The sequence below is a fragment of the Eptatretus burgeri genome, chromosome 3, assembly GCF_056783735.1.
Source record: "Eptatretus burgeri isolate ZD-2024b chromosome 3, Ebu_testis_v1, whole genome shotgun sequence".
NCBI lineage: Eukaryota > Metazoa > Chordata > Myxini > Myxiniformes > Myxinidae > Eptatretus > Eptatretus burgeri.
The window spans coordinates 1164270-1178289 of record NC_140963.1 but is presented as its reverse complement, the minus strand read 5'-3'; positions in this window follow the sequence as shown (position 1 = coordinate 1178289).

The window sequence follows — 14020 nt, the reverse complement described above, 5'->3', positions numbered from 1 at the left end:
GTCACACATCTTCCATGATTTACACATGTCACACATCAGTTGGGTGGATATACTGGTTCTGGCTCACTTTTCCCCATGTAAATGAATGGGGGATTTTCAGCGATTCCCTTTTTTTTCCCCTAAAAAGAAACCCCCTTTTTATCCCAAGCTATATTTATTTGTCTCCCCTTTTAACCAGGAGGTTGAACCTCATTGAATTGAACACCTGGGGGTTGAGCAGCTCACTCATTGAACCTATAAAGATTTGTTCATTCTCAAATTCCTTCAATAGTTTAATTTTCTTTGCACAATAATCCCCATCTAAAATATTGACAAACAAAACATTTGAATCTTTATATTTTTTAAGATACCCCTTTTGTGTCATTACGAAATGATAAACTTCTCTTAATGCTCTTGTTTGACCACCTCCTGAGCCACATATCATTTTGAGATTACAGTAAATAGTTTTTTCATTGTTCAATTGATAACCATCAAAGTTTTCAGTCCATTCAAGGATATTCATTTTTTTCTTTACATCCTCTAACTTACTACCTTTTAAATTGATTCGCTTATTTGTTTTATTTACCTTTGTTTTTGTTATTTTTCAATAAGACTTATTTGATATTTTTCACATTCATTATGTTTTCCATTTATATACCAAGACTGAGATTTTCTCCACTCTTTAGTTTGATTAATACTTGGTTTGACCATTTATATATTGCAAAAAAATGCGGCGGTAGCCCTTAAAAAACCCTAACCCATCTTCCCATCGTTAAAACACAATCTATTCTATTCACTCTATCATACAATATCCATATGGAACACAATCTATTCCATTATCTAAAATAAATCTATCATCAAAGGCTCCTAATGCTGTTTTATTTACTTCTTCACTATATATGTTATGTTTATAACTTCTTATTGTATTCATTTTCCTATATTCTTCTTTCTTATTCATCAAACAATTATAATAATTTCTAAAAGTTATTGATTTCTTTATTACATATTTCTTTATTCCCTTTAACCTCTTATCAATCTGATCACCATACTTATAAGCATATGCCTTTGCTCTCAATCCAATAAACTCAATCATTACTTTTCCACCCAACTCATCCTTAAACTTACCAATAACCTTTTCATTCTTTTTGGAAAATAACTCACTCTTCTTGCTGAAATTACTTGTATCATATACTCCAATATTTTTCTTCATATCTTCATAAACATCATCAGTTTTTATATCTAGGATAAAACTATCAGTGTCCATATACAACAATGAAACATTTTCACCATACTCTTTCTTTAAGTCATTATACAAATAATCATACATCAATATCTTTGATAAATCAAGAACTGCTGTTCCAATATAAATTGGTTTATCCATTACAATACTTTCCTTTTTCATATGAATTGCAGAAAAGTTCTCTGAAAAAACCTCTTCTCTCTCAAAACTTGGTTTATTTATCAATCTCGAAGCTTCTTTCCAAGATGTTGTGAATCTAATGTTTTGCCTGTTTCTAACATTTTCCATCGTCTTTCCAAATACAGCATTATTCATTAATTTATAAAAGTCAACTTTAAATTTTACTTTTGTATTTGCTCTCATATTTGTATTGAATTGAATATACTTTTTCACCCAAGGACTTTGTTTAAATTTTAAAACTCTATAAATTTTAGCTACTCTCAGTCCTTCTCTCAAAAACTGTTTTAAGCTTCTCTGATGCAAAACATATCCCTCTTTATCATAGAATGTTGTTAATAACTTTTCTGTTGATTTGCCTTTAATATTAAAACTTTTATGATAATCACTTAACCATTCTTTCTTTGGGGTTTCTTTCTCACATGCAAAAGGAAGGTCTTTATGCTTATTATGAAGATCACTCGGGTACCTCAAATCAACTTCAAAATAATAACCTTCTTCTTCGTCATTCAATTCCTCTTGTGAAGAAATAACAATATTCATCAAAGCCTTTTCATAATCCTTTTCTTCCCCCCACTCTAATTTACCATAAGGCAGAGATTGAGACATTGCCCATCCATACAAATTATTAGCATCAAAATACATCAAATAATAACTATCTTTTTCACTATCATAATTTGGAAGATATTTATTATTTGCTTTAGCATATCTTTTTAAACATACTTGTGATATTCCACCTCTCTTGGACTTCTCAATCATCAAAAGCATATCAACATCACTGATTAAATCTATATCTTGTTTTGTCATTTTCAACATTGCACTCCAAGCTAAACCAGGAGCTGTGAAATAGTGGGCAGGATCTAATCCATAACAATTTTTATTATGACAGAGTGATCTAAAAGCTTCAAACACATCAGCTTACAATAAAACATCTGTTTTTAGAAATAAATCATGATATTCTCCAAGGTTCTTTATCTTAAATATTTTCCATATTTCTTGTGCGTGTTTATATTCCTTATCACTTATCTCTTCTTCATAAAGGTTATTATAGAAACTTTCTTTTGAAGGAAGTTGTGTTTCTTTAAATCTCATAAATGAATCCATATAATCATAAGGATAAATTCCCTTACTTGTAAGAATTTTCTCTTCACTTTGAATTACATTCCTTGTTTGAATTTCCTCTCTCGTAAGAATTCCTTCTTTAATCAGAATTTCATCTTTAATCTGAATTTCCTCTTTAGTTAGAATTTCATTCATTGTTCGAATTTTCTTTAAAATTAGCATTTCATCTTCAGTTTGAATTTCTTCATTAATTTCCTCATTAATTAGAATTTCCTCTTTACTTTGAATTCTCTCTTTAATCTGAATTTCCTCTTTAGTGAGAATTTCCTCTTTTGGAAAGAATGAATTAAGATTTGGAAAAGAGTCCGTGGAGCTTAGATTTGATGCGAGGTAGGCTAGTGGTGTTCCCATAAACTTGTAAGAATCTAGAAACCTAATACGAGTTAAAGGTTTTGTGAATGTCATTTTTGTAAATGAAATATACTTTTGACTTGTGTTTGTTATGGCAGAAATATTCCCTGGTGTTTTTGAAAGTTCATTTATAAATAGATGTGTATCATAGTTGGCGCTGTTGTGAAGAAAGACTGGAATAAAAGAAGGTAATTTATAATTAAGATTACAACAGGAATGAGCGGGACCTCTATATTTACCAGTCAGATGACAATGATCCCTAACTTTAGACTCCTTAATTTCCCCCTCACAAATATGACAGATATTGTTCTTTCTAGATTCTAATTTTTCTTCTTTGGTTAATTTCATCGGTTCATTTGTTTCTTTCATTAATTTAGTGAGTCTTATACAATCCTTTTCTAATCGTTTTACAAACTCTTGTGAAGCTTTTTTTCCACGATAATGTTCAAGTTTGTTATACTTTTCTCCAACAGATGATTTGATATAATAACAGAAACCACAAGGAATATGTTTTTGATATTTACTTGTATATGATTCTTTTGGATTAGGAGAAGCAGTATTTATCTTTTTAAGGATACACTCAAAATCAGCATATATCACAAATGGGTGCATGATAGATTTATTATAATCTTCAAAAGAAATCTTTTCACCAGGTTTAGGCATTGTAATTACAGCTGATTTATGATTACTACAATATTTTGAATGTTGTTCTAATCGTTCTTTTGTATGAAATGAATTAAGACATCGCTTACAAGGATATATTTTGTTTGCTGTTCTGAATACCTGAGAAGAGATTAATCTTGATAAATTATTGATGTATGTGTAATGTGAATTCTTTCCAACACTAAAATATAAAAGATCAATGTGTGTTTCTTCATTTTTATAGTTGTTTGAAATTTTTAATATTTGAACTTTGTTTGTATCCGTGAATCCATATACATTAATAGAAAGATTATTCTTTTTCTCAAATTTAGGAATATCTGTTCGTGGCATTGGGAATTTAAAATCTTCAATGTCCAAGGTATTCTCATATTTCATATATTGTTTTACTCTTTCTGAATTACATTTTGGTGGATGAAAGTGAGCAAGAACAGACCAGAGAAAACATTTATTATCATTGTTCTTAATATTAACAACTGCCTTCTTTAGTTTTATTTCTTTTGGTAATTCAATATAAGAAGAAGCTTTAAGAGGGTTTGATTTTAGAATGTGCATATCTAAAAAGATGATTTTTTTAATATTGAATCCACTTCCTACCACTGTATTATCAACATCCTCCTCTTGTCTTGATAGTTCTTCATAAACCCCACTATTCAAAAAATCTTGAAATGATGTTATAAAATGAAGATCTGTTCTCATATAAGGAGTATGTTCTTCATCTTGTCTTTTCATATTCATTTTCACTCCCATATAAAACTTTAAAGTTTTCATTTCTTTTAATGTCTTTTTAATAAATTTTTCAACATCGGGTTTCACTATTTCAATTGATTCAGCTATTGATGATGGACCGGGTTCTCCAAATTGAAAAATCCTTAATTTTTATATGCCCTTTAAATGCCCCATCAGTGTTTTCAATATAATAGTCTCCCTTTACTTTAAACTCATTTTTATTGTGTTTTTGTGAAAGAAGATGTCTATTATAACTACTCTTCAAAACATCCTTTGAGCAGATATCACAATGTTTTCTTTCCAACTCAAGAGGAGATATTTTATGAAATAAATTAAATGTGTGTTTGTTAGTTCGGAGGTGTTTTCTATAATGTTTATATTTGTGATTACAAACATCGCAGTATGTTGTATTCACCATATTTATATACTAAAATTTTCTTGATGAAAATTTCGTTTATTTTACAGGTGAATCTGTGCTTAAAACCATTTTATCCTCCAACTTTTTCACTTAATAAATACAATGTTTCAAGACACAAAAGACAAGTTTCAGTCAATCTCTTCATTTGTTAAAGATACTGAGAAATATGTCAAGGATGTAAAATTGAACAAAGATAAATATAACAACTATTGGATAAAAACTATTATGGTAAATAATATGAGTTCTTCAATTTCCTTCAGTGGAAGGGCTTTTAGTATACCTGGTAGAACATCAAGTAAAGTATCTCTAACAAAAGTTTCTCCTCTCCTTCTGGTAATATATTCAAAACTAGAAAAAGCAATGAAACAAGAAAAAGTATCAAAAAACAAAAACCTTATGGATGAAGCTTTAGAAAGAAAAGATAAGACCATCTGTAATATGCAAGGAGAAATTTGTATTTTTTTCAACAACCCTAAAGATGTAAATCCTGATGAAATAAAGGATGTTAATATATCAGGTGAAATGACATTTCGTTCAATAGTAGTTAACGATCATTTTAAAATTACCTTTAATATAAAAAATGTTGTCGTTGAATCTGATAATGAAAAAAAGTATATCGATATCGATGGTAATATTATTAAATGTGAGTCAATATACAACTGAAAGTATAGATGAATTTCAGTTTAAGTAAAGTTTTACTTTATAAATATGCTAGACTTTCCTGATTCTCCATATGACAAATTTGAGAATTGTCCTGCGTGTGAAAGACGGGGATTAAACACAGAGTCAAAAGCCAATAAACAATGTATATTCTGTGATTATCTTCTAATTAATGATAATAAAAAATATAAAAAGGAAAATAATTATTTTAGATTTACACCAAAAATGAATTACTTTACAAGATTGATTAGAGAAATGAATGTAAAGTATGAGGGTGATAACACACCTTTCCTTACAAGGGAAGAAACTGAACGTATAAGAGAAATGTTCAAAGGATTGTTGTTATATATTATTCATGGATGTAATTTTCAGGGAAATATCAACACAAGATATTGTATAAATAAAATAATGGATTATCTTGAAATTAAACCTGAACTTAGGATAAAATATAGAGTTTCTAAAAAAGCCAATAATAAATTAAATAACCTGTTTTCCACATATATAAATGAATGATTTTTTTACCCATTTGGGAAAATAAGATAAAACTTAACAACCATAAAAATCTCCCAAATTCATTAAGATGTCTCATAGTTGGTTCAAGTGGATGTGGAAAAACCTGCTTACTTTTAAAAATGCTCCTCACTCCCAACTTTTTAGATTATGATAATTTAATAATTTTCACAAAGTCGAGTTTTCAACCAGAGTATGAACTACTCTCACAAGGTTTTAATGCTGGTCTTCAAAAAGAAGATATAATCGGTTTATTTAAACGTCAAAAAAACCTAAATGATTATAACATTGAAGATATAATTCAACTATTTTGTGATACACAGAGATGTAAAAAGAAATCAAATCCTATAACTTGTATTCTTAGTGATAATACGGATGATATACCGTCTCCCCAAGATTTGGATAAATCAAAAAAGAACCTCGTTATCTTTGATGATTGTGTTTATGAGAGAAACCAAACGGTAATGGACAGCTACTACACAAGAGGGAGACATTCTTCTTGTAATTGTATTTATCTTAGTCAATCGTACTTTCAACTTCCTCGTCGTTCCATCAGAAACAATGCTAATACTTTTATTTTATTCAAGTTAAATTCAATAGATATCAATAATTTTTGGAGAGATAATTGTTCTAGATTATGTAGTAAAAAGAAATTTGAGGATTACATGAAGCACACGACTGAAAAATATAAATATATTGTTGTGAAACAAGATGAGATATTAAGGGATATATTTTTTGTTTTATAAACAATTACATATATAAATGACAACTATTATTATATATCTTGTGGGTAAATCTGCTTCTGGAAAAAACTTTCATAAATCAAGGTTCTTGTGTAGTACAAATGAGAATATTGTAAATTTACTTAAAAAACACCCCGTGATACGCATTGTATCAACAACAACTAGAGCAATAAGACCTGGAGAAGTAAAAGGTGAAGATTATCACTATATTTCAGTGGAGGAACATATGCGATTGAGGAATGAAGGTCAAATGTTTGAGGAGGTTTCTCTTGGTACAACAAAATATTCACATTGTAAGAGTGAGTTAAGGAAACTAAAATCTGGTGGTGTTGGGATATTAGAAACTAATCCAGAAGGAACGAGACAAATTATTAAACATCTGAGCGGAGTGAAGATTTTATCATTCGGTTTTGATGTTGATGAAGAAACTCAACGCAAACGTATGAAAAGCAGAGATGCAAGTATTAGTGAAGAAGAAATTACAACTTGCATTAATGTTAATAAAGAATTTGATGAAATATTTAAATAAAAGGATTTATTTGAACACATCTACTTGAATGATGAAGAAAAGGAAAATTTCCCTGTTGATCTTTACAATTCATTAAATTATATTTTACAATAAATAAATGGATGCAAAAGAAAGAGCAAGAAGATTTAAGGAACATCAAGAGTTGGTTTCAAAAGTTGTAAAACAGCAGGAAGACAAAAAGAAGAAACGCAGACAGAAACTAACGGGCGAAGAAGCATTTGAAAGAAAACAAGAGAAATTTTTTAAACCACTTTTAAAAACTTCCCAAGAAAAAATGAAAGATGTTTCCACAGTTCCCACAGTAGAATATACTCCTAAAAAACTTCAAATGTTAAAAGATTTTGATCAAATGACGGAGGAAGAATTAGAGCATTTAGGAGAATTAAAGGTATATGATGATGAAGGTTTATTTCAACAACTGGAAGAGATTAATCAACCCCCTGATTATATTGTGAATGCTCTTCAAAACAATGAATATTCAGCAGATTCAAAAACTAAAGCAGGACTCATTCCAACAGAACAACCAGCAATATTTCATCTTCTTCAAGAAAAGGTATTGATATTTAATGATGAATTAAGGTTCTTGGGTTCTGCTCAACCCCCTGTTAAACTAACTCCGAGATTAATGTTTCTTCTCACAAAAGATGGAAGACAAGGTTCAACTGTGAGGGATGAATCAAAGTATATTGATAAACCATTGGATATGGAAAATAATGATGATAGAGTATATATTGATCTGCTGAACACTCCAAATTATAAGGTTATTCTTTCTGGTAAAAGTAGGAAGAATGAGAAGGAGAAACACATTATTCAGGCTTTAAGTATCCTTGGTTCAGGTGTTAGTTTTCTTCCAAATGACCCATCGCAATTAGTTAATAGACTGTTATTGTTGTTAGGTAGTAAGAAGGCTGGAAATAACAATTGTTTTAATGAAGCATCAGCCATTTTAGACCAGTTGATGAACATGAAAATAATTAATAAATCTCAATATAAAGACATTTTATCTCATATTAAATAAGATGAGAAGCACAATCCTGAGTTTTAATTTCACAACAAGCGACCACACATCTTCATTCCAATACCCACTACAACTTGACCCAACAAAATAATATGAGGCATCTTTATTGTCCATGGAAACTTATAATACCTTATTTAATATAAGCGAGAAAAATGACAAGTTTAGTTATAATCCGGGAAGTGGATACAAAACGACAACAGTCTCACCCAGAGCATATGAGATTTCTCAAATATCTTCCGAAATTGCTCGTCTTATGAAAGAACAGGGTGATGAACCAAAAAATATTGTTGTAGACATTCAAAAACACACTTCAAAATCAACTATTAAAGTTAAAAATAACTACAAGGTTGATTTCACAATTGATAATTCATTTAGAGTTATTGGGTTTCTCCTCAAAAAAGATTGAAACTAATGGGACGTTTTACAGTGATAATGTCATTCAAATATCCTCAGGAATAAATTCGGTGTTAATTCACTGTGATTTGATTGATGGTGCTTATAATGATGGAAAAAAAAACAAATACAATATTTTCATTCAGCGCATACTCAACCCCAATTGGTTATAAATTCAATATGGAACCCAAAAATTTGGTTTATCTCCCTGTGTCAGGAAAAACCATACACAGAGTAAATTTTAGGATAACCGACCAAGATAATCGTGTGATTTCTTTTAATGGAGAAGTTATATCCATCAGAATTCACCTACGTGAAGTTTTCCAATAAATAAATACGATGGTTATTGTGAGGAAACACGAGTTGGGAAAATATAAAATAATTACAGGGGATGGGATGTTCCTTTCCCCATACTACAAGGGTGAAGGTATGTATCTTGGTAGAGGATCCTATAAACCTAAGAGACAAAGGGGTGTTGGACATCAATTTAGAGGAGATGGGATAATTGATACTCTCATGGGTATTGGTTCAACTATTCTTAAACATAAAGATCTAATTGGTTCAACTGTTTCTGCTGTGGGAAATGTAGCAGGTGCTGTAAAGAGCATAAAAGATGCCCAGAAGGAATCTCATAAATTACAAGCAATAAAAGAAATTAAGAAAAGCAAAACTCAGTTGTCTCCCCAAGAACGACAGAAAATAATTCGAATACTTGGATCAGGGTTTCAAAAGTTTTAACATCTTTTTTCCTAAATAAATACAAGTATGGAAGCAATTGATAGTATCTATGATTTGGATGATACTATTATTATCTCAAACTCCACTAAAAAAGAAGATTACTTCAAGGTAAATGCAATAACTGGAACAGACTGGAATACGAATGGTACAAAAAGTTTTGAAAGAAATAATGAACAAACCTATTTGAATCTCTCCGAAAGTTTCTTGTTGTGTAAATTTAAATTCACTAAAGCTGGGAATAACACAAATGCTACACTTGTAAATGATTTCTTCTGGAAAATGTTTGATAGTGTGCGTTTGTATATTGGAACACAAGAAGTTGAAGCCGTTGATTATGTCTCTGCTGTATCTGAAATGATGAAATTTACACTCTATACATTCAGTGATAGAATGGGAAAGGGGTCTGTCGAAGGTTTTATTCCTGATATGTCAACGGGAACAAACACAGACCCTGGATATACTCAAAGGAAAGGAATGTATAATGATGATACAAAAGCAGAAAATAGTTTTACTGTGGCAGTTCCTCTTAAAGGTATATTTGGATTTTGTGATCAAGATAAAGTTCTGTATGGTCTTAAAATTAGATTTCAACTACAAAGGAATGATAATGAAAATCGATTGCTTTTTGGTGTTGGTAATGCTTTTGGTGATCAGAATGAATTTGTAATTAAGGAGATGAGTTGGTATATCAGTGAATATACTCCTAATCTTAAAACAGAAGAGATGTTGAATCGAAGACTTAACTCAAAGAAACCACTCAGTGTATCATACCTCAAAAGAAGATGTCAACACGTTAAACTCAACCAAACTACTTACACGTGGAAGTTGGGTGTTCTGGAAGGAAAGCCACGATATCTGTGGATGATTTTTAAAAAGCCAGATGGTGATACTGCCACTGATAAGAATAATGCATTGAGTGATAATGCTAAGGTGAAACAACTTCGCGTTTCTCTAGATGGAACATTTTATCCACGAGATAGATTGGAAATTAATTGGGGAAAAAAATGATTTTGCTGAAGCATACAAGTCTTACCAAAAGGTGTGTGAAAGTAATGGAAATAAAGAACCTATTTTGGATATGACAGCATTTAAAAGTTTGTATACAATCTATGCGTTTGACCTGAGTGCTCAAAAGGAAACTATAAAGTCTAATCGAGTGGATACTTCCCTATACATTGAAAGAGGAGAGAGTGAAGAAGTTGATACATATTGTTTGCTTTTGGAAGAAACAGAATTGCAGATTAATACAGATAATGGTGTGATGATTAGTCTCACATAATTTTTTGTTAAATAAATGAGTGGCAAAGTACCAACTGGGGTATATGTTAATCAAATCAATCTTCATAAACTATCATCTTGTGTTCAAAATCAAAAGCCTTGTACGATTAACGTTAATACAATTCAGAGAAAAGGAGCAGTAAGAATTGATGTTTTGCTTACAAGAGAACAGGTTAAAATCTTGAATGACACTTGCTCACTTAAGATTAAAATGACAAAACCAATGTTGAAAAAATATTCAATAAGAGAGACAAGTGGAGGATTTCTCCCATTTCTAATTCCTTTATTTGCTGGTTTAAGTGCGGTTGGAGCATTGACGGGTGGTATTTCAACAGCGGTGAAAACTGCCAATGAAAGGAAGGCTCAAAAAGAATTGGAAATACATAACAAAGAGTTGGAGAAACAAAATAGTGGAAGTGGTGCAATTGTAGATTTTGCTGAAAAACTTGAAGGTCTGCCTGATAAAGCGAGATTGTTAGTTGGAGAATACAACATCAAATTTACAACTTGTCATATATTGTAAGAAATTAAAAATTCATAATGTGGTTATTTGTATGAGAGATTAATTAACAAATGTGCCGAAACATACAAAGAATATTATTATGAACTTAGAAGATAATAATGGGAACGGTTCTCATTGGGTTTGTATTTTTAATAGTAAAGACAAATATTATTTTGATAGTTTTGGTCTTCCACCACCTGTTGAAGTCATAAAATTCTTACAGAATGGTGTTTATCAAACATTTCAAGTCCAAGAATTAAATTCCAAGTGTTGTGGTCAATTATGTCTATATGTGTTATTTCAACTCAACAAAAATAAAAAATTTGATGATATTATTTTTAATCTAATATAAATGACTTATGTTGGTAAAGATGGTTCTATCTTTGGTGTATCTCAAGAACTGGATATTGATTTATCAAATTATTACACAAAGGCACAGGCTGAACGACATAAATATAATATAACCAAAAATATTAACATGAAAAATGCTTATAAATTAAAAAATTATCCAAGCCCGACTGACGCGAATGACTTGGTGAGATTAAGCGATTTATCACAATATATATATATGCTTAAATAAAACGGCCGTGTATTCCAAAGATACAGAAGTGTTGATATTATCTACAGGTCATACAGAATTCACAGTTCGAATTAAAATAATTTTTTATAAAGAAGGGCGTATCGTTTGTTTGAGAATAGAACAATGGGGGTATGATATGAATGATTTAAGGTATAATTGGTCATTTAAAATTAACCTCGAAGACCTGGAACAATTAAATCAGTCTCGTAAGGAAGAATATTATCCACTTGGTATCGAGAATGAGTTTTGTGGGGCCACGATTGGTAAACAACAAATAAAAGAATTTAATAAGGGTAAATATAATAATGGTTTTGCCCTTGTTTATCTCATGAAAACAGAAAAAACAGGATTATATATAATAAGTAAGGAAATACAAAATGATTTAACTATGGGAAGATGGGGAGGTGTTTCGTGCCATAATATTATTCTAACATATATTTCTAATACATAAATGACAGCAAGAAGGCTTCAAGAAAATTATCATTTCTGTGTCCAAGCATACCTTCAAGAAAAGGGTATTCGGTATTTTAATAAATATGTTCTACAACATAAGAATGAGGTATTTTCAATAAAAGATTGGCATTATGCTGATGTTGATAAACCGACAACTTTAGATTTAATTAGAATGTTAAATAATGAAAAAATTATAAAGTTAAGAAAAGGTAAGGCTCTTTTAGAAATTCAAAAGAAATTTTATTGGTTTCCTGTTGTAAAAAATTATTTTGGATACAGGAATAACAAGAAATCCTGATGAATATATGTATGATATTCTATGGGGTGTAAGCGATTCAAGGATAATAAGGGATGAGGAAGGAGTTGAAGAAGAGAGGGAAGAGGAGGAAGAGGAGGAAAAGGAGAAGAGAGAGAAGGAGGAGAATGAGAAGAAAGAGAAGGAGGAAAGGAGAAGAGAGAGAGGGAGGAAAGAGAGAAGAGAGAGAGGGATGAAAGGGAGAAGAGAGAGAAGAGAGAGAGGGAGGAAATAGAGAAGAGAGAGAGGGAGGAGAGGGAGGAGAGGGAGGAAAGAGCGAGACAAAATAAATATCAAAATATGGAAACCAGTGAGATTAAAAAAAGATTGGTGGTATTACAGAAAATAACTCAACCCACCGAGGAGGAAAACAAAGAATTGACAAGTCTATTTGCAATATTTTCTTCAAGACTATTGTGACATCGCCAAGCTATTCATTTTAATTCAAGTTTTTCATTTTTATTTTATTTTCTTAAATAAATGGAGGAGAGAGTGAAGGCATTTCTAAGGATTCTTTATTTTTAAAAAATCAAGATTCAAATGTGCATGTTGGAAACTAAAAAGGTTTTTGCACTCTGCAGGAATTTTTCACATAAATAAATGAGTTATTGTCTCAAATGTAAAAAGAAAACTAATACTAAAAATATTTCATATATTAAAAGTAAAAATAACAGGGTTATACAAAAAGGTATATGTTCGGTATGTGGTTCAAAAAAAAATCAATTTATCTCCAAACACAAACGAGGAGGAGATATACAAAAGTTTTTATCAGGAAGTAAATTTACAACTACTGGAATACCAGGGGAATTACATCTTCCAGGGTATTCTTTCTGTGGTCCAGGCACAAACTTGGATAAAAGATTAGATGAGGCAGACAATCCTAAATCCTGGAGTAAGCCTATCAATAGAGTTGATGAAGTGTGCATGAGACACGATATTGATTATGGGAATACCACAACGTTGGAAGAAAAGCATGAAGCCGATAGAGAAATGTTGTATAACTTGTCTCTGATACAAAATCCAACCTTGAGAGAAAAAGTTGATCGGTTCATTGTGAAGAAGATGATCAGTGCTAAATTGAAACTTGGACTTGGAAATTCAAAAAACTTATAGGCTCTAATGATGTCAATAAGACTGAAGAGCAATTAGCTGATGAATTACATAAACCAATATTCACAAAGTTTCAGAGAAGGAAAGTTTATTCCAAGGAAGTAGATTATATCTGGTCTGCTGATTTGATTGAACTCAATAATGATAAGGGGTACAAGTATGCTTTAACCGTTATTGATTTGAGGAGTAGATACGCATGGATTGTACCATTAAAAAACAAAACAGGTAATACTCTTATGTTAGCCTTTCAACAGATATTTAATAAAAGTAAGAGAAAACCTAAAAAATTGTGGACTGATGAGGGTAGAGTTTTATAACAAGACATTTATGAATTTTCTAAAAAATAACAGTATTACATTATACAGTACCTTTAATGAAGGGAAGGCAGTTGTTGTTGAACGTTTTAATCGTACCTTAAAAGAGAGACTATATAAAAAATTCACACAACTCGGTTCACAACAATGGTCATCTTTTATTCAGGATATTGTGGATAAGTATAATGACACGATTCACACGTCAACAAATATGAAACCAT